The sequence below is a fragment of the Grampus griseus genome (genome assembly GCF_964374135.1).
Source record: "Grampus griseus genome assembly, chromosome: 9".
Taxonomy (NCBI): Eukaryota; Metazoa; Chordata; class Mammalia; order Artiodactyla; family Delphinidae; genus Grampus; species Grampus griseus.
The window spans coordinates 98,595,522-98,622,163 of NC_139003.1; the positions used below are offsets into that span (position 1 = coordinate 98,595,522).

At 48.5% G+C, this 26,642-nt stretch overlaps 1 protein-coding gene and 1 long non-coding RNA gene across 3 annotated transcripts in view; one reads left to right on the forward strand and one right to left on the reverse strand.

Annotated features, from left to right (window-relative positions):
• The window catches only part of LOC309827660 (up-regulator of cell proliferation), a 92,433-nt gene extending 89,435 nt beyond the window's left edge, over positions 1 to 2,998 (reverse strand). The window contains exon 1 of the mRNA XM_082662432.1: positions 2,917 to 2,998. The gene's annotated coding sequence lies outside the window, so the exon portion shown is untranslated. The remainder of the gene's footprint in view (positions 1 to 2,916) is intronic.
• Positions 2,999 to 3,273: 275 nt separating this feature from the next.
• On the forward strand, positions 3,274 to 26,372 carry LOC309827426. 2 transcript variants are annotated; one of them, XR_014297217.1, is made up of 5 exons: positions 3,274 to 3,392; positions 10,642 to 10,705; positions 17,990 to 18,029; positions 18,895 to 18,925; positions 26,363 to 26,372. It is a non-coding gene; the product is annotated as an uncharacterized lncRNA (long non-coding RNA). The 2 variants fall into 2 exon arrangements; XR_014297218.1 differs by lacking the exon at positions 26,363 to 26,372 and adding an exon at positions 23,447 to 23,550.
• Positions 26,373 to 26,642: the final 270 nt, after the last annotated feature.

The window sequence follows — 26,642 nt, forward strand, 5'->3', positions numbered from 1 at the left end:
TATACATGTATCCTCTCTTTTTTGGATTTCCTTCCCATTTAGGTCACCACAGAGCACTGAGTAGAGTACCCTGTGCTATACAATAGGTTCTCATTATTTATCTATTTTATACATAGTATCAATAGTGTATATTGACCCCAATCTCCCAATTCATCCCACCCCCCTTTCCCCCTTGGTATCCATGTTTGGATAACTAATGAAATTTAAATGGAGTCTAGTAAAGAGTATTGTATAGATGTTAATTTTCTCAATTAAATAATTATATTACAGTTATGTAATATACTAACATTAAAAGCTGGATGAAGGGTATACAAGAACTCTGAGTATTGTTATATTTCAAACAACTTTACAGACGTATAATTTACCCACTAGCAATCCTGCTCTCCCTCAGCCCTAGGCAACTACTAATACACTTTGTCTCTAGAGTTGCCTATTCTGGACCTTTCACATAAATGGAATCATTTGGAAATGGAAGCTTTTTGTAACCGGCTTCTTTCTTTCAGCATAATGTTTTCGAGGTTCATCCATTGTTATGTGTTGAATTGTGTACCCCCAAAAGATGTTCAAGTTCTAATCCCAGTACCTGTGAATGTGCCTTTATTTGAAATTTGGATCTCTGCAGATGTCAAGTAAAGATGAGGTCATTAGCTGTGGTGGGCCCTAATCCAATGATTGAGTCCTCATAAAGAGGGGAAATTTGGACACAGCGATAGGTACACTTAGAGGGAAGATGAGATCAAGACACAGGAAGAACACCATCTGCAAGCCACAGAATGCCTGAGGCTACAAGAAGCTAGAGGATAGGCATGGAAAAGATTTTCCTTCACACTCCTCAGAAGAAACCAACCCTGCCAATACCTTGATTTCAGACTTCCAGCCTCCAAAACTATGAGACAATAAATTTCTGTTAAGCCTCCCAGTTTCTGGTACTTTGATATGGCAACCCCAGAAATTGAATATATTCATGATACAGCATATTATCACTACCTCATTCCTTTTTATTGCCAAAATTATTCCACTGTGTGGCTGTATGACATCTGGCTTATCCACTCAGCATCTGGGTTATTGTGACCTTTTGGCTAGCATAAAAAATGTTGCTGTAAATATCTGCATACAAGTTTCTGTGTGGACATGTTTTAATTTCTCTTGGGTATATACCTAAGAATGGAATTGCCAGGTCATATAATTCTGTGTTTACCTTTTTAAGGAACTGCCAAACTATTTTCCAAAGTAGCTGCACTATTTTATATTCCCACCAGTGAAGTGTGAGGGTTTCAACTTCTCCACATCCTCACCAACACTTGTTACTATCTGTCCTTTTGATCATAGCTAAGAGAGTATGAAGTAGTATCTAATTGTGGCCTTGATTTGCATTTTTGTAATGACTAAGGATGTTGAGCTTTTTTTGTTTTATGTGCTTATTGGCCATTTCTATATCTTCTTTGAAGAAATTTCTACTCAAATCCTTTGCCTAGTTTTTTAATGAGTTTATCTTTTTTATGGACTTGTAGGAGTTTATATATTCTGGATACTGGATCCTTATCAAATATATGATTTGCAAGTATTTTCTCATTCTTTTTGCTTTCTTGATGGTGCTGTTTGAAGCACAAAAGTTTTACATTTTTATGAAGTCCAATTTGTCAACTTTCATATCTTTTATTATATTTGCAAGACTTCAGTACATCTAAAATTACTTCAACATAAAAAAACTATAAAAATCTATGTAAAAAGTTTAGAAGACTATGTTCTAGACTACCAAAAGGAAGGAGAAATGGAATTTTTCATTTGCTATTCAACACAATTCTGTTTCTTTTCTTTTTTCTAGATTATACAAGTGATGCAAATTCTCTGGAAATTTTAGAAATTAACATCATTAGTAAACTCACCATACAGGGATAACCATCACTGTCACTGAAGTTTATAGTCTCACACAAGCTTATAAACACTCATAAAAATTGAGGATCATTTGTTCTATGAGGGGCGAGCCATGTAAACAATGTGGGGATGGATGACTCATGGACTAACAGGAATTTGTGTTGCCATGCTACACCAAGGAGAGGCGGTGCCCAACCAGGGCCATGCAGCGGGCAATGACTTGAACTGGCTTTACAAGGTGAATGATGGCTGTGCTTTAGGGGAAAAAGAGAGAGGAAGTTTTCTAGAGGGCAACCAGGAGTAAAGGAATGTCAACGGAGCAGTGATGTAAACCCCTGATAGTAAGCCACACTGGATGACACTGGATTTTGAAGGGGCTTCCATGGCATGGGATGCAATCCATGCAGGCCACGGGGCATCCTTGAAGACTTCTGGACAAAGACATGGCCGGGGACCATGGAAATGTCTGAGATACATTTTATATTCGGCGTACTCACATGCAGATGACCATACATCCTGGTTGGTCAGAGACAGCCTCAGATTACACCTTTGGTCCTAGAGTTGCACCCCCTTTCATTGTCAAAAGCGCCCAAATTTGGAAGATAAATATTATCATCTACACACACACACAAACACACACACACACACAAACACACACAACAGAACTTTCACAATTCTCACCTTTATTATGCGAAATGCACTGAGATTTTGCATTCTATTTTATTTCATTAAAATATATATATATATATATTGGTTGCAACCCATTAAACTGACTTTGACACACTAATAGCTCCTAGCCCAAAAACTCTGACCTAGATGCCTGTCAGGTCTTGGGAAAAGGGGGAAGAAGACAGTTAAGTTTGGATATGTACAGTTTAAGGCCGTGGTTCTCACCCTTGCCAGTGCATTAAAATCAACTAAAGCATTACTGAAAATGCACATCTCCAGGCCCACTGCATAGAAAGCTCTACTACGTGTATTTCTACGGAAAAGGCTGTAACATATTTGACAAATAACACATGAAAGGGGATGAATACTTACAGAATTAAGTTCAAAGCAGAACCACTACTTTCAGGAGTATGTGACAGCCTGGGATGGAACACGGCGGGGGGGTGGGTCAGAGGGCATGGCTGCGGTACCTCCTGGGTGCTCGGCGGGTCCCTGTTAAAGCAACGACCGCCCCTCTCTCCGCCAGCCTCCCTAGATCCTCACTGACCCGGGAGGTAGGGTCGCGGGGCGGCAGAGACCAGGGGAGAGGCAACCGGCGGCGCGGCCGCCCCGGGTCGCCAGAGCCTGCTTCGCTCGCCGGCGCCAGGACGCGCCGACACGCGCCGAGACGCGCCACAGGCAGAACACGGCCCCATAGGGCCCCGCGGCGCGCACGCGCAGGCGGCCGTTCCCAGCTTGCAGCACAGCGCGGCGGCCAAGCCGGCCAGTGGCCGCCTCTGGCAGCCCCGGGCCCGGTAGCCCCTGTCCCCAGCAGCGGGGGCAGGATGGCGCTGAGGCGGACCCAAAAGGTAAGGAGTCCTCCCGCCCTCGGGCTCCTTGCGAGTCCGAAGCGTCGATTCGCGGGCGGGGGTGGCGCGGCCGCCAAGTGAACGGCGGCTGAGAAGGAACAGGGTATGGTGACACCTGCCAGTGAGGGAAGCAGAACCAGCGCCCGCGCGGCCTTAAAACGGAACCGCGCTCTGCGCGGGTGGTGGTGGGGCGAGGTCACGTGGGGCTAGCGTGGGGCGGGGCGGGGCGAGCGGAGCGTCTCCACCTGGCACTTGGAACCAGCTGCGGACTCGCCACGCCTTGGGCCATGTGCGCGGGCATCCTGGGCAGAGTGACGGCGGCTGGCCCCAGAGGAAGGAGGGTATGCCCTTGTCGGGGGATCTGGAGGGCTGAGCAGAGGAGTCGACGTTTGAGCTGGGCCCTAAGGGATGAGTAGGGTCTCTGCAGGTGCAGAAAAGGGACAAGGGGATTCGTGGCCCGGGAGAGACGTGGTCGGGCTTGGGGCGGGGAGGGGATGACTGGGGTTTAAGCGCAGCTGGAGCTGGGGATGGTAGTGGGTGGGCCTTAGGGGCAGTGCTGGGATAACTTTTTTGTCCTGTAAGTAATTGGGAGTCCTTGCAGGCGTTTAATATATTAACTAGAATTTGGAAAATGCACAGCAGTAGAAGAAAGAAAAGGTATTTTCAGTTCTGCCAGATTTCAGTTCTGTTTGTTGACATTCTAGCATATCTACTACCAATCTTTTACCTCTACTTAAAATAAATTATGCTATATTTTGTATCCCGCTTTTTCATATAGTTTCATAACTGTATTCATAACTGTAATTTTTAGTATTCATAACTGTAATTTTTTTTTTTTCGCTACGCGGGCCTCTCACTGTTGTGGCCTCTCCAGTGGCAGAGCACAGGCTCCAGACGCGCAGGCTCAGTGGCCATGGCTCACGGGCCCAGCCGCTCTGCGGCATATGGGATCTTCCCGGACCGGGGCACGAACCCGCGTCCCCTGCATCGGCAGGCGGACTCTCAACCACTGTGCCACCAGGGAAGCCCCATAACTGTAATTTTTAACATTAGCATTCCGTAAGTACATTACCAGTAATTTATTTAATCATTACCTGTAGTGAATAAACACACTGGACATGGTTGTCAGAGGGCAAGGCACTTAATCATTCCCACCCTCCGTGTCCACATGTTTTTACAGGTGTTTTTTTGAGACTTAGATGATACATGTTTAGTACATGCTTGGCATATATCAAGTGCCCAGTATGAGTTAACTGCCCCTGATATTCTAAATTTTATATAAAGTAAATAATGCTGTAATAAGCATCATTGTGTGGTGAGCTTAGGCTTGATTGCCAGAGGTGAGATAGCAGGATCTCTAAGGGTATGGGTCCTTTTTAATAAACAGCTCTCCAAAAAGGAATGTTTTCGGCAAATTATTCTCTGAAAGAGGTCATCTGTCATCCTAGGACTTTGAGACAGGTGAATGACATGCTCAGATCTGTGTTGCAAAAAGAGCCTTCTGGCTCTGATGTGGCCTGGAGTGGGCCAGACACTGGAACAAAGGGAGAGTGGAGGGTATTGTGAAAGTCCAGCAAAGGCTTCATCCGAGTGAATGACCATGGAATGGATACCGAGGCAAGAACTGTACTTGGATGATGTGGAAGGGTAGAATTGACAAAACTTGAAAAAGGGTATGTGGTGAAAGTGAGAGAGGGAGGTGCACAAGATGGGTAGCTGGGTGGGTGGTAGTAGTATTGCCTATGTTGGGGAATCAGACATTGTGAGGGCAGGGATCAGGGTGCAGGAGATAAGGAGGGTAGTTTTGAACTTACATGTGTGAACATGTAGGCTGGTAAGATTTACAAAAAGGAGAACTGAGAGTAACAAGTTTGGACCTTGAGGATGACATGGGAACCGTAGATGTAACGTGATTGAGGTCACAAGGCCAGGGAGGACTTTCCTTGGTAGGAACCAATAAAGGAAGTAAGCAGAGCTGGCTTCACCAGTATGTGACTCGTAACTCGTACCTCGTAACGTCTCACTTGCTATGAAGGACCCTGCCTTTGGTTTAATGCTGTGCAGTCACTGTCTTGAAATTCTCAATAATTTTGACCAAGAAACCCCACATTTTCATTTTGCACGAGGACCCCGCAAATTCTGTATCAAGACCTGGAAGAAACAGCCCACAGTGGTCAGAAGACATCACTGGGATGAGCTAGGAAGCCCTGGCTGCAAGTAACAGAGACCCAGCCACCCTTGCTCACAGAATTGGAGGTCCATAGAGCTTTGGAAGTGATTTTGGAGCTCCTGCTCTGTGTGTGTGAAATTCTCTGGACTGAGTAGCTCTGGGCCCCAGAGCCCACTGGACATACCCTGGGAGACAAGGAGGCGTTGGCTTCCAGAAGTTCTCAGAAAGCCCAGCAAATCTTTTTTTTTTCCTTCACCCCTTGTTATGAATCATTTCACATGCTCATTCTTGAACCGGTGGATGGTAAGGGGTGCAGCTACTCTTAGACCTGGAGCTGAAGGTGAGTCTGCCTCTCCTGAGGGACTGGAACTGAACAGGAGCTCTTCAGGACAGAGGAAGAGGAGTGGCTGAGGCCTGATCAGGAGGTGGCCTTGCACTATGTCCCCTTAGCTCCCAACCCACAGCCCTTGCCAGCCAACTTCATGCCTTTTTAAAAAGTTTCTTCCAAAGAGTTGAGTATTTGTACGTGAACTTTCAGTTTATTGATAAAGTATTTCCTTCAATTAAACAAGAATTCACATTTAAAAATCTGAATATGTGTCAGTGTAACATTTCTAAACGTCTTCAACAGGGACAGGGATTTATGTGGCAGCATTACATTCATGTTTACATTAATGATTATTTTTTGCTTTTTAAGGCAATAGGTATCCTTTAGAGAAAATTTGGAAAATACCCCAAAATGCAGTCTTTTAAAAAGTCATCTGTAGCCCCATGGGATAATTATGGTTACCGTTTTGATAAGATTTCATTCCAGTCTCTTCACTGTGAATGTATGCTTCTGATTATCAGAGTCACGTGGTGCATCAAGTTTTATATTCTGCCTTTTCCCCCTCTTTTTACCTTAATGTTGTTTCATGACTTTTACTCCTGTAGCCTTTAGAAACTATAATTTTTAATGATTGCATAATACTTGATTTAGCTTTTCAGAAAAAGTTAACTCTTTTTCTGACTATGAATGTTAGTTGTTCTTCAGAGAGAACTTGGAAAATCAGGAAAGTATAGATAATACCATATTTCATCTACTCTAAGATGAACTGTTTTTTTACATTTTCACATCTCTGAAATTGGGATGCTGCTCAAAATCGCTGTCAGCCCGGCAGCAGTTGTAACTTGGTTGTCACCATCTGTATGTGAAAGCCGTGTCCCAGCAGTGTATATTGAGGTTAAGTGCATTGTTGGTGTGTTGAGTAATTGCTTTAAAAATGTCTTCAAGAAGATACTGTGGGAGGGAGACACAGGAGGGAGGAGATATGGGGATATATGTATATGTATAGCTGATTCACTTTGTTATAAAGCACAAACTAACACACCATTGTAAAGCAATTATACTCCAATAAAGATGTTTTTAAAAAAAAGATACTGTGACTTAATGCTGAAAATAAAAGCTTTTGTGGACACAGGCACAGAAGCAGAACAGTGGGGAATAAGCTTCATATCAATGGAATAAATGTTGCTGGAGAAAGGACTGCAGTTCTTTGTTTCCACGCCAAGCTAGCCAGATGCTTCATAGACCACAGAAAGGAAGGTTCCACCTACTCTCAGGTCGGTGAGGCTGGGTCCCCTTTACTCACCGAGGTTTGTGCAAAGAGATTGTGTATTGTGGGCCTTTGCGGAATGGGTATCAGTGGCTTGGAAGAAAACTCCAGAAACAGTATAGTGGAGGACTGTTGAAGAATTGCCACATCATCATTGCCTGGAAGGCACAGGATGATGGTGAGGACATCCGTGACCCAGGGTTAGTATTGGACTCTAAACGGGAAGAACCAATTTATTTATTTCACTTGTTTTTCCTTTTTGGTGTGTGTGGTATGCATGAGTGAGTGAAAAACAAAAGCATGTGCCCAAGTGAGCTTAAAGCTGAGTTTTAAAATAAAAGTTTTAAGTGTAAAGAATATCATAATGATATCACTTGTGTGTGGAATTTTTAAAAAACGAGACAAATGAACTTGTTTACCAAACAGAAATAGATTCATAGACATAGAAAACAAACTTACGGTAACCAAAGGGGAAGGGGTTGGGGGGCGATAAATTAGGAGTTTGGGTTTAACAGATACATACTATAAAATAAACAATAAGGACCTACTGTGTAGCACAGGGAACTATATTCAATATCTTGTAATAACATATAATGAAAAAGAATCTGAAAAAGAAAAAATATATATATGTGTAGGTGAATCACTGGTGTGACCCAAAACTAACACAACATTGTAAATCAACTATACTTCAATTAAAAAGATTTTTTTTGAAGATAGCAAGAACACAGCCCACAGAATGAAGGAAAGTATTTGTTTGTCAAATATCTGAAAAGGGACATGTATCCAGAATATGTAAAAATTCTTACAACTCAACAATAAAAGACTATCCAATTAAGAATAGAAAAAAAATGCATTTGGTCTTAGTTTAATTGCCAGTGTGTTTTCTTTCTTAGTTTTACATAAGATGGTCGTACATTGAATGAGATCTTGGATTCAGTGAAACACAGTAACAGAATTGAGTGTGTAACTATTTAAAGTATAATGGTTTGCTTAACTATTTTCCTCTGGTAATCTGCTATGCTTTAACCTTCTTTTCCCTTTTCAGGACTCACTTTTATCATCAATGTTATTTATAACAATAATTATTACACAATTTTAACCTGCCTAGTCCTTTACAATTTATAAAATATATTATTTATGTGTTTATTGAATAGGTAATCAATTTCCATGATTCAAAATTCAGAAAATACAAAAGGGTCTACAGGGGAAAGTCTCCCATCCACTCCTGTCCCCAGCCATCCAGTTTTTCTCCCAGGGTGTCATCAGTGTTAGTTTCTTCTGTATTCTTCCAGTACTAGATATCTCTATCCATTCCTCATTCTTCTTTGTGTAATACTAATGACTGCATCCTCTGTGAACTGTCAGCCTAGACTCTTTACTGGGTATACTTGTGTACGGTTATACACATTACAAAATTATAGCCAAACATTAGTGCTGGCCGGTTGGCAGGCACGTGTTATAATTACAACTGAACAGATAATTATACTGGGGCCCAAAGAGGTCAAAGTTATTTTCCCAGTGACAGAGCTGGGACTCAGACCTGGGTCTTCTAGCCTCTATTGGGAAGACACAGGAATGCGATATATTAGTGAACTAGTTTCTTTCAAATCACACTGTTCTTCCTTGAAATGCCAGTTAGCATTTGAAACTCCTTGGTGCTAGTTGGAACCTGTCAGTTGAGCCCCACTTCTGGGCCTTCAGGAATCATCAACTCTTAGTAACCATTCGCCACACCGTTTATGAGGTATATGCGCTTTAGGGACAGGGAACAGCCCGTGCGAATGCCTGCAGCTGTGGAGAAACCTGCTGAGTTGGGGGGCATTGGCCAGGAAAAACTGCTAGCTTTTCCTGCCCCGACTGCTCATCTGTTCTCTCTGGGATTTGCCTTAGTGCAGAGGGTATAAACAATCCCCTACAGAGTCGTAGTGGAGGTGTGGAGGACACAAAGCAGAGGGAAGCAGGAAAGAAACCGTTCTGAGGTTGCTGGAGCCATACTGCATTTTTGAGCACGTCCTCTGGTCCCTCACATGACCTTAGTTTTTCCCCAAGCTCATTTCCATCGTGACAACTAGCAGTGCTGAGTCCTGAGTGATTGCCAAGTGCAACCTATTTAGATACATTAGATAGGAGCTAAGAACTGGCCCGTGGTATACTGGTAGGGGTTTAAAAACCAGCCCTCTGGGGCTTCCCTGGTGGCGCAGTGGTTGAGGGTCCGCCTGCCGATGCAGGGGACGCGGGTTCGTGCCCCTGGCCGAGAGGATCCCACATGCCGCGGAGTGGCTGGGCCCGTGAGCCGTGGCCGCTGAGCCTGCGCGTCCGGAGCCTGTGCTCCGCAACAGGAGAGGCCACAACAGTGAGAGGCCCGCGTACCGCAGAACAAAACAAAACAAAACAACAACCCTGTGGGATGAAACATGGCCCTGATTTGTAACACTTTCTGGCTTCTGTGATACAGTTATTCCCACCGTGGCCAATTACATTTGTGCATATGTGGGATAAGTACATGGCCAGAGGGGTGGGGGTTACTAGAATGATCAGCATGCCCAGAGATGACAGTGGGATCAGGAGGGCGTTATGTGGATGAGCTCGGTTTCAGGCATAGTTCAGGTAAGGAAGAATGTGATCGTCCGGGTTTAAACTTCACGTGCGTGCCCCAGACCCTGGGGTTTGCCGTCCCCTGAGGAGTTTCCCTGCCACCTGATGGACCATTACTTGTGCCTCCTTCCTTCTCTTCAGAACCTCTCCAGAAACCCCAAGAAGTTTACCCAGATCTGGAATCTGGGGAGAGTGCGGAGTATTAGGAAACATCCTAGTACGTGCAAGCTAGAGCTTGAGTCACTGCCCAGACTCTTAGGCCTTGAGGCTCATGCTGGACCGGGGTAACTTTTGGGGATTGTGTCTACAAATTGGTATCCCGTTAAGGGAATCTAGTTGTGATGTAATTCCTGTCTCCCCCGTTGGTACATCGGATAGCTGTGCTAGACTGATTGGCGTGTGCTTCATCTCCCACTTGGAGCCTGACTCCCATACAACCAGAGGTGTGTAGGGCAGCAGGGGAGGTAGAGAGACTGAAATACAGGAGCCCTGTCCTTAATTGGGCACTTCCGCTTGGCTAAGTGCTTCCACTCAGGAGCCCAGAGCTAAAACCCAGCCCCTGTCCTTCTCCACCTGAGTGGGTGATGGAGCCCTGCCCTCTTCCAGCTCTATGACCTTGGGTAAGTAATTGAACCTCTTTACATCTCAATTTTCTAACTTATTAAATGGAAATGATAATACCTTCTTCCCACGTATCTTCACAGCCACGAGTAGACCCGTGTTTTCAAGGGTATTGCAGATCACTTGTTTTCCTTAGCCGGGCCAACACACTCCTGAGGTGCGGGAGCCCCTCCCACTAGGAGAATGCACTTCTGGCCAAGAGGTGTGGGGTGTAGAGCAGCATCCGCAGTTCACACACCAGCTCTGAGCTCACTGTCTTGTGTTTCAGGAATGAACCGACTTGCAGAGGGATCCTCCTGCCCAGTGCTCTGCAGGACCTGTGGGAGATGATGGTAAGTACCTTTCAGGGCTCCAGATCCCAGGAGCCTTGCAATCAAGACCCCCAAATTTATCAGCCCCTCGCGTTTGTTTGTTTGTTTGCTTGTTTGAGAAAACCTATCGTTTTCCCTTCATTTGGTTGTGAATTGCTTTTTCACTAGACGCCTTGAGTTCATAGCCCGCCTGGTCAAGATGCTGCCAGAAATCACCATCTCCCTCCACTGGGGCACAAGAAAGCCATCTTATCCTGAGGCACATTGGCTTCTGGAAGGTGCCTCTGACCAACTACAACTTGGGATGTTGGTATAAAAATGGTCATGAAGCTAATCATGGAGGTCCTGCTGCTGTTGCACGAGGGGGCAGAGCTCTGGGGGTTGGTGAGGGGAGGGGGGGTGCTGGCTCCTGGCCTCTGCGAAGGGGAGGGGCAGTTCTTTTCTCCCACTTCTGCTCTTCCCCAGGGGAGACTGAAGGAGCAGCGCTAGCCAGCCCTCTGCCGCCCTCTATAGCCGACTGGCCGTAGGCCAAGCTGCCCAACACTTGGGCTTCCCAAATCTGTACTCTGCTCTCCCACTTCACCTCCACTTTCTGAGCATCTTAGGCTCTGGGACACCCTCATCCTTTACTGTAAGGCTGCAGTAGCTACAGCTGAAGGAAAAGTAGGCCGGGAAGGGAAAGACTGCGTAAAAGAAGGGTGATGGGCCCTTCAAGGACACTGAAGAGTTAAAAACACGGACTCAAACAGAACTTGTACACCAGTGTTCATTGCACCATTATTTACAATCCCCCAGAGGTGCCCAAGTGCCCATCAACAGATAAATGAATAAGCACAGTGTGGTATATATATATATACAATAGCATATTATTTAGCCTTAAAAAGGGATGAAGTTCTGACACATGCTCCAACGTGGGTGCACCTTGAAAACATGCCGTGTGAAATAAGCCAGAAAGAAAAGGGCAGATATTGGATGATTGCATTTACATGAACTAACTAGACAAGGCAAATTCATAGAGACAGAAAGCAGAGTAGAGGTTTCTAGAAGCTGAGGGGAGGTAGAAATGGGGAATTCTTTCGTGGTACAGAATTTGTTTGGAGTGATGAAAAAGTTTTAGAAATGAATAATGGTGGTTTGCACAACATTGTGAATGCACTTAATGCCACTGACTTGTGCACTTAAAAATGGCTAAAATGACATATTTGATGCTGTATGTTTTAAAACTTTTTTATCCTGTTAAAATACAGGAAAGAAAAATTTCACAGAGCTGGAATAAAAGAGGAAGTGGTGTCATGTGTGTGTGTTCCTGCATGTCCTGCGGGCTGAGGCTTAGAGGAGCTGAAGGTGGGCAGACAGAGCCACTGAAAATGGCAGATTCCAAAAGCTTTATGCGAGAGTTTAAATAATTTTTTTAGAGCAAAACAGAAATGATTCCCACTGCATGTGCAGAGTTAATGAACAAGGGTGGCTTCACGCGATTGTTACCCGACCTGTGTTGTCCTTCCAAGCGTCCCACATCTTGCTAACGTATTTCCCCCTCTTACCTGTTGCTTAAGATAATGTAAACTAGGGTCACTGGTAAGATTGGACTGGTACTGATGCAGCCTCAGCTTTCTAAAGGTGCCCCTCGTTGCTTCTCTGCACCACACGCACTCTCACCCTTCCCTGCCGCCCTGTGCTGGAAGGTGGCTATCCTCATCCGAGAGGCTAGCCACCCTCTGTACTCAGTACCTGAGTTCTGATGAGGTTTGTACAGCCTTGGAAACTAGCTTACCTTTGGGGGCCATTTCATGCCTGCCCTGTGGGCAAGTAGCCCCTTGCCAGCATCCCTCTGCAATTTCCTTTCTCTTCCTCTCTCTTTTGGGTCCTTCCCTTCTGACTGTGCCCCCAAGCCCTGCTCAGCCCCTCAGCAGACCTCAGGGGTTAAAGTGAATGATGGGACCAGAGTGTCCCAACCTGTTTGCTAGAAGGAGCCACGCGTATTAGCTCCTCCTCCCCATGGGCTCCTATTCTCTAGTATGTTAATTATCAAAAACACTTATTTCATAAGCAATTCTATTCTATATTATGCTTAGGCAAAAGTGTACCTACCAACTAATGACTAGCATGAGTTGGAATAAAGGCAGTCAAAAGAAAAAGACGTGACACTTGCATTAGCTCAGGCAGCCTTATTGTAGGGAAAGGTGTTCTCTTCAGTAGCATTTCTTGAAACGTTTAGAAAAGGTCAAGGGCTGCTCTGTCTTTGGCTACCTCTAGGGGTTGGGAAACCTCTCCTTTGGTCCTTTCACTTGCACCCCCTCTCACGCCTTGGCAGTTTCCTATCCTGCTGTCAAGGGTAGAGTCTGTGAGACATTTGAACAGGTGGCAGGAAACCCAGTACAGGACCAGGTCTGAAACCTTGGGCTAATACTTCCACACCCGTCATGGAGCCATAAGACAGAATTCCCTAGAGAATAACAGACCCCCTCAGATGCTCTCAGCAGCCCACTCGGGTGGGCAGATAGGTGCTTTCCACAAAGACTGTCCTGGGAGCTTTGAAGATGAGTCACTGGCCCACTCTAGCCCAGCCCTGCTGAGTGTACAGGAGCTTCCCTAGGGATGGGTCCAGCAATGAAAGTAGGCTGAGACTCCAGAGAGGGCAGCAGGCAGGATGTGCCGCAAGAGAAGGCTCTAACCCACTAAGGAGGGAGCCTGACCTGACCACCTAAGGCGGGGACCTGGGAGGGAAGCACAGGGGAAGCCCCCCTTGTTCTTGCTCTTGGTTCTGTCACCTAGTCCCTGGAGCACAGGGCACCGCTTGGGGGATATGTGAGAGGACACAGATGGAGGGTGGCCGCATTGAAGCCCCAGGGCCACGGGCATTGATTGGCTCCTAAAAGAGACCCTTTGGAGAGGACTTCAGAGTGAACTGGGAAGAACTAAGGAGCAAGATTTATAAAAGTAATGTGGAAAGTGGCTAAAACCTACCTAAGGCTTAATTCTGTGCAAAGAGAAGACTGAGTTGTAATTTACTGGCACCTGGGTAGTGAGAAATTTAATTTTGTTCTTAAAAGAGCTGGCCTCTGTCCCGAGCCTCTCTGGGAGGCGATCTCTAAAACGTCCTGCCTGATGGGACTGTCTTTCTACCCAAAGGCTTTGACCCATACCAACAACGTGAGTTAGGGTGAGGGCTGGCCTCACTAGCTAGACCAGCCACGTGGTTTAAGGTGGCGGCTTTGGGTCATTGCCAGAGGAGCTGGAGCCTTAGATCAGCCACGTGGGTGGTCCATTAATCCATCCTGCTTCCGTGATGGAGCCCCAGTAAAAGCTCTGCACGCTGAGCCAGGGGTGAGCATCCCTGCGGGCAGTGTTGTGTGTGCTGTCACACGTCAGTGCCAGGACTCCAAGGAGGAGGACAGTGGAAGCTCTGCATTTGGACCCCTCCTGGACTGTCCCCGTGAGCTCTCCCCTGTGATAAACTGGAGCTGTGAGTACAACAGCCTTTCATGAGTCTGGAGTCTAGTCAAATTACAGAACCCCCTGCAGGGGCGTTTGGTGTCAGAAGTGAGGGCAGGCGTGCGTGAACGGCACCCTGTGAGCAGAGCAGCTCCTCTTTTGTGGAGAGACGTGTTCGTCAGGGAGTCTCAGTTTCCCGTCTCTCTCTTGTCTTGCACTGTCCCACCGGCAGGCCACCATCGTGGGCCCGGTAGGTAGCAGCTGCCGGGTGCACCCTTCGCTTTGCTTGTTGCGCTGTACGCGCTCACAAACGCACTAACCCGCTTCGGTGTCTCATCCTCCAGAATGACAGTCCTTACCAAGGAGGTGTTTTCTTCCTGACCATCCACTTTCCTACAGATTATCCTTTCAAGCCCCCAAAGGTAAGGACGGGACAGGGACAGCATGTGATAAAGTCACTGGTACAGAAAGCTGCACCTGGGACTCCTCCCAAGGGCCCTCATCCACCACCATGGGTACGGCCTCCCAGGAGTTAAACGCTGGACTTCCAGAATCCATTCCTCTTGTGAGCAAGGGCCGGTGTGGTGACAGGGGTGCTGCTTGTAGGGTGGCTGAGTTGGGACGTGTCTCAGGCTCCAGTTCCCTTCTCTGCAGTCCCTTTCAGTCCAGGATAGGGGTTCTCAGCCCCTGTCCCAGGGACATTGGGCAGTGTCCTGGGATATTTGTGGTAGTTAAAGCCTGAGACGGGAGGTGGGGAGAGGACAGGTGCTTCTAGTATCTAGTGGGTGGAGGCCAGGAATGCCACTCAGCACCCTGGATTGCATAGGACGGCCCTCAATGTCTGCAGGTGGAGAGACCCTGGTCTGGGGCCCTGGCAAGTCACCTCCTTCCCGCACCCAGAGGAGTCCTGCCCTCATGAGACTCACAGTCCTGTGTGGGAGACATTTAGTATGAGAGCTGGGCCACGCAGAGGAGAAGCACAGAGCAGGAAAGTGGGACATGACAGTGAGGGCGGATGGCAGGGGGATCTCCCTGAGCATGGGAGGGCCCACAGGGAACAGGGGGACAAGCCTGTGTTTGGGGGCGGGGAGGATGCCAGAGGGGTGGCCCATGCCATGGGGTCTGTGGCTTGCTATGGTGCGGAGAGGCAGAGTGGGGGCCGGGCTGGTTGTGAAGCCAGGGCAGGTGGCACGAGGGCAGGCAGAAGAGGCAGATTCTGGAGGCTTCCAAGATGGAGCCAACAGGAGAGGCGGCAGGCCAGATGTGGTCACACGGCAGTGACGTGTACGTGATTCACGTCACTTTTAACATATTTTTATTTTTCTGATTGGAAAATCGATAAAAATTGGTTATTTTAAAATTAGAACATTTGGAGAACTAACTAACATACAGGTGGAAATCAGTCTCCTTATAAACCTATCCCCAGAGGAAATCGCAACTGACAGCCCTGTATACACTCCTCCAGGATTTTTCTTCATACACCAATATATATTTTTATTCTTATCTTTAAAATAAAATTGTCGATTCTGGTTGTGAATGAGAAAACTGAGGCTTTGAATGGGCACGTCATTTCCTGAAAATGGCATGGCTCATAGTGGAGGGTGGGACTTGAACCCAGATGTGTCAGCCTATTTTTTTTTTAACTTTTTATTTTGAATTAATTTTAGACTTAGAGAACAGTTGCAAAAACAGTACAGAGTTTCCATATATCCCTGTCCAGCTTTCCCTAAGTCAACATCTTACGTTACGGTAGTACAAGTATCAAATCCAGGAAGTCAGTGTTGGCCATGATACTCTGAACTAAACTGACGGCCTTACTTTTTTACCAGTTTTCACTGCTGTCACCCTTGTGTTCTAGGACCCCGCACTGCATTTATTGGCTTGTCTCCTGCATCTCCACGGTCTGTAGCAGGGCCCCCGTTTCCCCTGGTCTTTCATGACCTTGATGCTCTTGCGAGGCATTGATCAGTTATATTGTCGGAGGTCCCTCTGTCCCTCCGTTTGTGTGATGTTTCCTCAGGGTGAACTAAGGCTTTGCGTTTTAGCAAGACATGCGCAAAAGTCTTGAGTCTGTCTCAGGGCCCCCGATCTCAGGGTTTGTGATATGTCGTACTGCCCCGAGGTTGACCTTGATGGTTCAGTTGGAATCAGACCCCTTACCCCGTGTGTGCACGTTGTATCGAAGCCGTGGGAAGAGGCCCCATCGGGCTTCTCAGCCGCAGCTCTTCCTGGGCATTGCCACCAGAGGCCATCTGGTGGCTCCGTATTTTAAATCATGGTTAAATGTGGTTAGGATCCCTGAGACCTTGCCAGCTTTTAGCAGGGGAGACCGAGGTGTGCTGGGCAGAGGCGGGCAGATGCTAAAATAACTCTCTTGAGTATGACTGTTATTCCAAGGGGTTTGGTTGCAAAGCGTGTTTCACGATCTTGAATGTACTCCCTCGCCCCTTTCCCTGTTGAGAGATGCTGCTGTGTCTTGTAAGGTAGGAACCTTCCATCTTACCTCCTTCATGAGAGTATAAGCTGCTGCTAATCTTTCTTAAAATAAACAGGATGTAGTCCTGTATGTCTCTTGGGCATTTTCAGGATTCCTGACTCCCTGCCCAAGGACAAAGAGAAAACAGCGCCTATTATTAAAAGACTGAAGTAAGCCCTGTGAGTTGGAGAGGTGTGTGCTAAAAAGTCCTATCTCCTACAAGAGAAGAGGGTGTTTCTGTCTTTTTAAAATCTCCTTTCCACAGGAGAACAAGATTAAGTAGACTGACGTTTTGGCAAGAATTTTCTGACTCTGAGGGGGGTCTGGCAAGACTGTGTGATCTTCTTTCTAGGAGATTTTGGGAGGTAAGGCAGATACTTAGTGCCTGAGACTCTTTGGAAGTTTGACCCGTCCTGGAAGAAATCATTTGGTAATAGATGATAAGCCTCCCATACACACAGCTTCCTCTCCTCATATTGTGAAGTAAGTTGTTTTTTAAAAAAAAAAAAACAGGCAAAACCCCCACTATTTTATTATAAACTATTTCAGGCATGTAAAATATTGTAGATAATAATATAACGGATGCCCACGTATGCGCCACCCAGCCTAAGAGCTCCATTTTTCAAGGAGACTTCCGAGTCCTTGCCACCGTCCTTCTTGTTGCCCCTCAGAGCACACTACTTTGGGGCAGGTGGTGTCAGTCCCCGTGTCTAGCTCAAGTACCCAGCAGGAAATGGGTTGGGGGTCTACTCCTCCGGGTGCCCCCTCCTGTATCCTGTTCAGCTTTGGGGAGGGAGCCCAGCTCATCCAGGACCGTGCAGGGCAGTAAGTTATTTCAACACTTACTGTGATATATTTTAGATATACCCAGAGTGGTTGTTTTCATTGCCTCCTCTGATTACAAATCTCTCTTACAGTGTCATGGCACCGGATTTCATTACAGTAATGAGGATAAACGCACATACTCTCAGTGGGCACCAGACCTGCTCCATGCTGCCAAGAGTGGCACTGACTCACACTCTGGTGGCCAGATTCCTGGAGCCCACATGCTGGACAGCCAGGGCTGTTCCACGCTGACCTCTGTGTATCTCTTCCTCATCCACATGCATCCATGTTGTAGGATGGGAGAGACGGAGGGAGGAGGTTCTTTGCACTATTAAATCTTCCCCAGCAGACAGTTGTGAAGAACCCTCAGGACTCACCAGGCTAGGGGTTTACGGCCGTGAATGACCCGTTCCCGCTCTGGGCAGCCTTTATTGCATTCGTCCATCAGTCCTCGGTATTTGACTGGAAGCAGCAGCATTGCCCCCGTATCAGTTCTGTTCTCTGCTCCGCATTGAAAGGAAGTGACCGTTATGCACGAGGGTGTCACCCCCTCTGCTTTTTTCTTCCAGGTACAACAGACTAGCGAGAGTGGACACAGAAATATGCTGTGTAAGTGCCTCAGAGGTTTTACGGGAGACATTGCCCAAGAGAAGCTGAGCTGAGGTGCTGGCCGAGCCACTCACAGAGCATCATGTCCTCTGCAAACAGACGCTGCTTGCCCACTTTCTCCAACCACAGCATGTTGGTACCACTCTCAGCCATCGTGCCAGATCAGTGGTCACTGTTATGATCTGCAGCCTTCCTGGCTACATTGGAATCTGTCCCGCCACCCCGACCCACTGCTCACCTCTTGGGGGGACCTGTGCGCCTCCCCTGCCCGGCCTCACTCAGGCGGCATCGCTCACGGAGGGGATACACAGGGGGCCTCAGCGTGGCCCCTTACCACGTGCTCTTGGCCTTTTAGAATTCAGTGCCAGCTCGGGTGCCCAGGGTGGAGCGGGCAGGCTTCCCTCACATCCCGTCTGCTGCAAACCACATCCCGAGGAGTCTCCACTCATCCCAGGAGTTCCTGGGACTTGGGAACAGTGTCACTGGGAAGTGGAGGCCTTACCCCACAGCTCCCACCAGCCTTCCTCGGCAGTGCCACACGCTGGCCCTCTCCCCTCACGCTGAGCAGCGGTAAATAGAAGATATAAAGGGGTATAAAGCACATAACACGCCATGAGAGATGACTGTCCTTGTAGAAGCAAGAGCAAAATTATGAAACCTGGAAAGATTTGGGTTATGCTTTTCTACCCGATGAGGTTTTTCATCACCCCTACCTCCTCCCGTTCAGAGCCTCCATGAAGTCCAAGTGTGAGCCAGTCACTGACCAGACACAGGGAGAGAGGGGGACTGTTAAATGTAAATAAAAATGTAATTCACTCATAACCCTAAATGACAACTGACATTGAAGTCTCTTTTTCTTTTCCAGGCAGAAGAGAAGATACGGAAACTTGTAACAGGTAGCCTGTCGGGTAACTGGCCTCCTCTCTTACGTTTCTGATGCAACACATTTTAAGACTTGCCTTCAGAGTTCAAAGGTTTGAGATTACGTTAGTGAGGAGAAGGGTAGGAAAGGGGTTAGTCTAATTAAACCTCCAAAGAGAGGGAGGAAAACTGAGGGACTTCAAACCTCTAATGTCAAATTTGGCCTGGTCTTTCCTAAGGGCGTTTCAAAGCTGGTCCACTCCCAGAACAGCCCTATGAAAATAATGTCTGGGTGAGTAGGACCAGGGGGTGGAGAAACACTAAAATGCTGCAACCAGATGGCCAGGCCTGTGGAGTTTGGAAGGAAGCCTACAGACCTTGCAGCTGGGGATCAGCAAACGATAGGTGAGCCCGGGAGGCTCATCTGCTCCAGAAGGTGCCAAGTTGTAGCACAGCTTCATTGCTCTTGCTTCCCAGTGAGAGTGCCGGGATTAGTTACCACCGCTTCCTTAGCAAAGCAAGCAGCAGTCTGAGCCTGGTCTGCATCTACCTTATGGGGATCCCCACTGAGGATCCTCTGTTACCACAACAAGGCTGCTTCCTGTGTTCCGTGGGCCCCGTTCCCTGCCTGTTACCGTGGTGAGGGTGGCCCTTTTAATTTTCGTGTCTTTGCTACCCCTTCGGTCTTTACCTAAACAAAATGATAAACGTTAGGTGTCCCCTGGGAACGCTGTCATCACACGGCTCTGCCACTTCAGACAGGGGTCACAGTGCTCCTTGAACCACGCGTAACAAAGCACGGGAAGGTAGATTCGCGTTTCAGAGACAAGTCAGAGGCTCAGAGGAGAGACCTCCAGGCCCAAGTTGCTGTCACATTTCAGCCTTTCCAGTGTAATGGCTTATGACTCGCAACAAGCTGATGAATTTTCTCAGTCCAGTCAAAATTTCCCCAAGCCTGCTCTCCCTGTTGGAGATCTGCAGTAGAAAAAGTAAAATTATCCCTTTGGGATCCCCAGTATAAATTACCATTCACTCTTCGCTAACTTGAGTCGCGCTCTGTACCTGCCAGAGCCCTTGGACAGGCCACCACAGTGACGCTCCACAGGGCTGTCCCTGGCAAAGTCCCTGGACTCTGTTCCCATGGGAAACTTGCTTTTCATGGCTTCCAGGGTTCAGGTCAGTCTGAAGGACAGGCATCTTAGGTCGAAAAGCTTATTTTAAAATGCACTGTGGTGCAGGCAGCTCCCGTGTAAGCCACAGGTACACATATCATGTTTCCAAGGCGAGTCCCAGGTCAGTCACTGGACAGCAGCTGTGAAAAGCTAACGGCGGGAGCAATACATTTTCTTCTCTGTGGACCAGAGATATCATGGAGATGCATGATCTTAAGCAACCGATCCAACATGAACAAATGACTTAGCTCTGGCCAGAAGTGTCTCAGTTTGCAGGACGGTGCTGAGATCTTGATCCTTTGTCAGGCTATGGGAAGACTCAGGAGTTCCAAGAACATGGCACAGGGTCAGTCTCCCGACAAGGGATGAAAACACCAGAACAGCAATGTCCAACGGCCTGGCAGCTCACAGCTGAGCTGTGTGTCAGCACCGTGGGGTCCCACACCACCCGACTGCAGGTGCTCAAGGACGGGCCGGTTTCTGTCTCTGAAATTCAGGAGACAGTCTCCTGGGGTTCCAGAGAGGTGCTTATGGGACTGGTCTGCCGCACTCCTGGCCCGAGGCCTGTCCTGGCAGAGGCAGAGAAAGCTTGAGAGCAACATAGGCCACCCATCCCTCCCGCCCTCGCCCGCCCATCCCTCCTGTGCCTCTGTTCCTCCAGCTCTTCTCGCTGCGACACATGCTTCCTCCCTGGCAGCACTGGCTGAGGATTGGATGAGGATTAGATCTAGCCGTGAAAGCTGGTCCTCTGAGAAACGGAGGATGGCTTCCCAGGGTTACCAACCTGGGTCCTTGGACTATTTAATCACTAGAAATTGATGAGAGACCAGACAAGAGATTCCGGCAAGGCTTTACTGGGACTTGAGCGGCAGCAGGGCGGGTGAGAACAAGTAACAGGTGCGCTTGCTCGCTCCCCCAGCCGGAGTGGGCGTGGAGGGGTGGCTTCGGCGATCTGCGCACCCCCTTGCCGGTGCCGTGTGCGGGGATCACGTGCAGCCCCCCGCTTTTGCTCCGCGCACCTCAGAAATGGCAAGTGGGTTTTGGCCTTTTTGTATCTTACTGCTCATAACGGACCCCACCCGCGCACGCGTGCAGTTATGTTTTAGTCCCTTCGAGTTTCTTTGTATTCTGTTGCTTGAGGAGAGGAGGCGTTTGTCCAGGTGCAAGCACTCCAGGAAAGGGTCCCGAGTCCCAGGTCCCAGCCTATCTCGCCAGCACCCGCAAGCCAGCAGCCTGGTGCCACGCAGGCAGGCAACGCTCGCCCCTCAGGTCTGGTGTTCTCCCCCGGCCCGTCTGCTGGCCTCCTCATGACCACCACCAGGGTTTCTATTCTGTTGCCACAGAGATTTTATTAAAAACGAACCCAAAAAGCTATAGAAAATCTGCAAACCCCCTATCAGACCAAATAGTGGCTTCTTGACTTTCCTTAAAAAAAAGTCTCCTTCTTATCCCATCTCCACCCCACTTCTCCCAGACTCCCAATTCTCACCCTTCAGAGAGGCCCACTTGGTGTATCCAGCTCCCTACCACAGAGCTTCCCTCGGGGTGCAGGGGCTTGGCTACCTCTCTTTGGGAGGTAATGACAGAACTGCCCCGTTGGAGCCTGCCTCTCACCCCTGCTGCCCACCCCTATCACCGCAACAGCTCAAGGGCCTAGTCACAGGCGGGGGAGGGAAGACCACAGGCCTAAGGAAGGAGGTGGGACTAGGGTCAGGTCTAATGGATGGACGGGGGAGAGGGTCCTGCAGGCAAAGGGAGCCCTTCAACAGAGGCTGGGTTCCAGCATATTCTGGGAGCTGACTCAGCACCTGGGGACACTTCCGCACATGGCCCTTCCCAAACTGGGGCCCTGTTACCTTCTGGCAGCCACAGGGGTCACCAGGACACTAGGGTAAATGGAATCACAGGGCTGACCTTTCCGGAGAATCACTGAAGGCAGAGGAGTGGCAGGATGAATACAAATGTTCATACTAAGTGGATGGTACACTTCATATAAGCTGGTGTGTAAGACCATTTCACACCCTAGACCCCCAGGGAAACAAGCACCGTCGCTGGACCAGGGACCTGTTAGGGGCAAGGACACAGGCACAAAGCTGCATCTATCTAGCCCTCTATCCACGTGAAGAAAGACGTGCTGTTAGGCTTGGTTCCAGCCTGGCCTCAGAGTTTGTTCTCGGGAGCAATAATGGCCTGGCTAGGGCACAAGAAAGAAGGTCAGCAGTGCTCAATGGGCAAAATGATCCAACAGCTCCAGAAACAAGGATGCGGATGGAGGCATGGGCCATGAAGTTGAGGGTGGCAGAAGCAAGGGATTTAAGGCTTCTGAGGAAAGTTGAAAGTTCCGTGTCAAATGTCCAGCAGTGGGAATTCCCTGGCGGTCCAGGGGTTAGGACTCTGCACTTCCACTGCAGGGGCCACGGGTTCAGTCCCTGGTGTGGGAACTAAGATCCTGTATGCCGCGTGGTGTAGCCACAATATATATGTATGTATGTCCAGCATGCAGGCTCAGGATGCCTTCATCCTGAAACAGGAGGGACTCACAGAACCTGTTGATATCTTTGGGTTTAAAATGTCGGCAAAGGGGCTTCCCTGGTGGCGCAGTGGTTGAGAGTCCGCCTGCCGATGCAGGGGACGCGGGTTCGTGCCCCGGTCCGGGAAGATCCCACATCCCACATGCCGCGGAGCGGCTGGGCCCATGAGCCATGGCTGCTGAGCCCGCGCGTCCGGAGCCTGTGCTCCGCAACGGGAGAGGCCACAACAGTGAGAGGCCCGTGTACCACAAAAAAAAAAAAAAAAAATTTTCTTTTTAGGGCAGGAAAAGCAACGATTTCATTTCTCTAACTCTGTAGTAATGTGGCCGTGTGTGGCTGGATCAGAGAGATGTAATCCTGGTGGTTTTTAAGAAAATGCTTTTCTTGCTAATTGACACATCTGTGGAGGAAGACTTTGAATAAACACCTATTCTTTCCTACTGATGGCTGTGGTCTGAATGATTGTGTCCCCTCAAAACTCCTATGTTGAAATCTTAACCCCCAAGGTAATGACATTAGGAGGTGGGGCCTTTGGGAGGTGATTAGGTCCTAACGGTGGAGCCCTCGTGAATGGCATTAGGGTGCTTACACAGGACGCCCCCAGAGAGCTCCTTTGCCCCTTCCACCACGTGAGGACACGTGACGGCCATCTATGAACCAGGCAGTGGGCTCTCACCAGATACCAGATCTACCAGTGCCCTGATCTTGGACTTCCAGCCTCTAGAACTATGAATTTCAGTTGTTTGTAAGCCGCCCAGTCTGTGGTGTTTTGTTACAGCAGCTTGAATAGGTGGAAACCCTGGGGGACACCGCTGTGGCAATTCTTTTTCTTAACGTTGTTGACTCCTTCTAGGCAGTGGGCTCCGGAAGACGTTTACCAGCATGGTCCCTCCACACTTGGGCCCAGATGCCTTCAGGACACAGCTGCCCTCAGAGTGTGAAGGACACTGACCATTTGGAGCCCTGCTCTCATGCCCTGGATCTGTTATCCTAACGCACCAGGAGAGCATCAAGAAGTAAAGAAGATCTGAGTCTATCAACATGCAAGAAGAGTATACAGGCTTGTGTGAATGACAGAGCAATTTGCTAAGGAGAAGAGAGAAGAGTCCTAGGAATGACCTGTGGAGACATCTCACATTCTCAAACCAAGGAAAAACCAACAAGAGGGAGATGGCCAAAAGGAAATAGGAACTCAGGAAAAGCAGGAGTGGGAGGGAGAGGGGCGTGGACAGGATCTACGCACAGCAGCCAGAGGGACATTTTTTTTTAAATAAATTTATTTATTTATTTATGGCTGTGTTGGGTCTCGGTTGCTGCGCACGGGCTTTCTCTAACTGCAGCAAGCGGGGGCTGCTCTTCTTTGCAGTACGCGGGCTTCTCATTGTGGTGGCTTCTTTTGTTGCGGAGCACGGGCTCTAGGCACGCGGGCTTCAGTAGTTGTGGTGCACGGGCTCTAGAGCACAGGCTCAGTAGTTGTGGTGCACGGGCTTAGTTGCTCCGCGGCATATGGGATCTTCCCGGACCAGGGATCAAACCCGTGTCCCCTGCATTGGCAGGTGGATTCTTAACCACTGCACCACCAGGGAAGTCCCCAGAGGGACATTTTAAAAACATCCCTAGATCAGGGACTTCCGTGGTGGTCCAGTGGTTAAGACTCCATGGTCCCAATGCAGCAGGGGCCCGGATTCGATCTCTCGTCAGGGAACTAGATCCTGCATGCCGCAACGAAGAACCCACATGCCACAACTAAGAAAGATCCCACATGCCACAACAAAGATCCCACATGTGGCAATGAAGATCCCGCGTGCCACAACTAAGACCCGGAGCAGCCATTAAATAAATAAATAAACATAAAAACATCCCTAGGTTACATCCTCACTGTTTAAAGCCCTCCAGGGATTCCATCACACCTAAGAATAAAGTCCTCCCCCCGGACCCACAGGGTCCTACAGGATCCAACCCGCACCCATGCTTCCTTCCCTCTCTTCTTCTCTGGGCTCCCACCTCAGAGCTCCAGCACCTCTTGTTCCCTCTGCCTGGAACACTTCTCTCCAGATCTTCCACAGCTGCGCCCCCCACCCTCCCAGCCCCATATCCAGTCTCTGCTCCTGTGTTACCTCTGGGAGGCCTTCCCTGATCTGTCAAGCTGAAATAGGCTACCACACACTACAGCAGGAAGTGGAATCCTAATGTCCCCACCTTCCCACACCAGGGACCCCCTCAGCCTTCTTTCAGTGGAGCCTGGGTCTCCCTGCTCTTCCCTCATCAGAATGGATGGACCTGGTCACCACACTGAGCTGATCTAGTGCCAGGACAAAGAGACCTGCCTCTTTGGTCTGCACAGCCTGATTCAGGCAAGGTAGGGCCACCCCCAGTTGACTGAAGTGTTGAAAAGTGCTCCCTAGTAGGCCTTAGGGATCCAGGGCCCCCAGGCTGGGGACTGGCAACCAAGTGGATGAAGGAAACTGGTAACTAGGACGTGTTTAAATAGGAACATTCCCAGAGAAAGAAGAGAAAACAAAGACACGTGGAGCCAAAGAAAATAAGAAACAAGAAAAATACGAGTGTCTGTGGGTTGAACTCCCCTGGAATATGGAGGCAAAGGGACTGGGGCGGATCAGAAAGTCACCTGAAGGTCAAGTCTGAGGAAAAACATGACAGCAGAGATGTTACTGAAGACAAAAAATAGACTAGAAATCGGGAGAGCTGGGAGGCCTCCAGTTACTAGAGTTCATTTTTCCGAGGCAAACACATTAGCGAAGTCAAAGTGGAGAAACGAGGAGACCTGTACACTGCAGAAGATCCAGGGTGGTTGGGGACTGAGCAGGGCCGCAGACAGAGCTGCTGAAGGCGAGGAGTATTTGGCCAGGACCGAAGGTTTCCCCAGGGTGGGACCAGGTAACTGCTCTGTCCATCAGAGAGATGTCAGAGTTTCTGCCTGTAAGACAAGCAACAGTGATGTGAACAGCAATGAAAATGGACATAACAAATGAGAAGTATTTGTGCCCAAATAAGGTTTACAAGCCCTTAAATGCACAGTCCAGACCCCAACACCTTAAGATTTTGGTAACTGATTTGGCAGCAAAATCTGACCTGAACTGCCATGAGGCTATTTAGTCTTTCTATAACCCACTTGACTGATTTTTCAGACGTCACTGCAGAAAAATGAACACGTTTGATTACCAGACTCTGCTTGGGTTCCTGTGGTAGAGTTTATAGAGTATAAAGGGTATATGCGATATTTTCTGAAAGCTGAACGACTCTGAATTCCAAAGTATGGAATTCTAAGGGGCTATGGGAATGTGGATCTGAATTTTAGGGAAGTGGGGGAGTTCTCTAGGGCAGAGAAGGAAGCTCTGAGCTGCTGTGGGCGGGGCATGTGTCTCTGTTTCCCTCCAGGTAGGTCAGTCATAGTCAGGTGCAGGTTGAGGCATGGTGGACCCCTTCCATCAGTCAGCCAGGGCCTGGAAAGAACCAGGACCATGATGGAGCAGGACCCTATGGGGCCTTCCCGGAGCAGACACCCCGCCCCTGCCACCATGTCCTCTGCCTGCCTCTTGTCTTTAGAAAAACTTTAGCCTTCTAGGCCTTCCCTAAGTTCCAACGAATAAATTTAATCAGAGAAGTGAGAAAATGCAGAAACAAAGGAAAACAGTCAAGCAAGACAAAATAATAATAGTTTAGCCACTAAACAAAGTCAAGGCCCTTTACTGCCTCCTCAAAGCTATAGATATTATTTGGAGCCATATCCTTGAGCTATTTTTTGCAGATACTGAAGCCCCCACTAGGTGGAAGAAGTTCACTGCGTGCCGCCCACAACCCAGATTGCTTGGAACCAGAAGGTTGACGATGTTGATTACCGGTTACCTCACCACCAACCAATCAGAAGAATGTCCACGAGCTGATCACACACCCCTCAGCCCCCTTGCCTCACCCTATGTTTAGAAACCTTTCCCTGAAAGCCAGCGTGGGGAGCTCAGATCTTTTGAGCGCTAGCTGCCAGGACTCCTTGCTTTGGCGCCCTGCAATAAATGCTGCACTTTTCCTTC